At 33.6% G+C, this 1432-nt stretch overlaps 1 long non-coding RNA gene across 1 annotated transcript; it reads left to right on the top strand.

Annotated features, from left to right (window-relative positions):
• Positions 1–814: 814 nt before the first annotated feature.
• LOC107749770 (uncharacterized) lies at positions 815–1432 on the top strand. Its single transcript, XR_001641082.1, has 3 exons — positions 815–1027; positions 1125–1202; positions 1351–1432. It is a non-coding gene; the product is annotated as an uncharacterized LOC107749770 (long non-coding RNA).

The raw sequence follows: 1432 nt of genomic DNA on the forward strand, positions 1-1432 counted from the left end.
ACAAACATGCAGCTTTTAACATCACAAGACATTAATCGATGGACTAGAGTCGTGTGGATTATTGTGATGTTTTTATCAGCTGTTTGGATTCTGATGGCACCCATTTACAGCAGAGGATCCACTGGTGAGCAAGTGATGTAATGCACATTTCTCCAAACCTGTTCAGATAAAGAAACAAACTCATTAGGTTGTACTGAGGGTGAGTCCATTTTCAGCAAATTTTTTAGTGAAATATTCCTTTAATACCAGTAGAATTATAACATTCTCCTCTTCGGTTATCTTTGGGTTTAAATGAAAATTGCATTAATCTTGATACATGATTTTAAGCATTTTGCATGCTTTCATCATACATTATATCAAAAGAATTTTTATTATCAGTGGAAATTGTACAATATCACAACAGTACCATGTATCTTAGTATCTTGCTATCTTTCAGAATTATGAAATTTCTTTAAATATCTCCTTAAGTAGTGATCTATGCCTCAACATAAATGAAAAAGGACTAATTTTTGCAGGGTATTTAGGTGTTCACAAGAACACACAACCAATTAAAGACTAAATGAATTATAGTGTTTCTATATCTATTAGTCGATGTCAATTAATTTGAATATATTAATAGATATAAATGTCTATAGTCGTATTAAAGTCTAAAAATGTCTATAAATGTACTTATTGACGATCAGGTATGTAAGTAGTAACATTAGCATTTAACGTCATGCTATTTGTTTTCTTTGTTTAAAGAGCTTAGACTTTTGTGTGTGTGCTAGCTATTTTGATTGTTTCTCTTGTAGATGGGAAATGCCTGCATGAAACTCGTCTATGAAGAGGTTTGAGCACATGTATAAAACATTTTTCACATTATTTTATATCAGCTGTAGTTTATTTGAGACTTTTTAGAGAGTTTCTTCATTTCATATTTGAATGGCAAGTGGTAGTCTGCTTAAGTTTTCCTTTTACTCTCACAGGGCAAAGACATGTACACTGCCAACATGCATGTTATTGCCACAATCCTCTAGCCTACTCTCCAGTGAGTATTGAATGCATAAATCATACTATTTGACATCTACCATAAGTCAGAAGTAAAATAATAGGTATTCTTTACTGGTGTTATTTGTGTTTTTTAGGATAATGCTTTCATGAAGGATGCCCTTGTGTTCCCTGCATGAACACAAGCCACCGGCCCAGATCATTATCTGTTATGTGTAAGATTTACATGGTGTAGCTCATAAGAATATAGTAATTATTCAACTTTGTGGTTTGGAGGGATTGTGATAATGCAAATGTGAAATGGATTGTCATAACACTTTTTTATACTCCCTGGCCATATCCATTGCTTATGCATCCCTATAGGTACTGAAGCCACTCTGAAGAGAGATCCTTCTTCTAGTCTCCCTGTATATTAATCAAAGCCTGGTTTTGGAGATGACCAGCA

The sequence above is a fragment of the Sinocyclocheilus rhinocerous genome, unplaced genomic scaffold (assembly GCF_001515625.1).
Source record: "Sinocyclocheilus rhinocerous isolate Xijiao unplaced genomic scaffold, SAMN03320098_v1.1 scaffold860, whole genome shotgun sequence".
Taxonomy (NCBI): Eukaryota; Metazoa; Chordata; class Actinopteri; order Cypriniformes; family Cyprinidae; genus Sinocyclocheilus; species Sinocyclocheilus rhinocerous.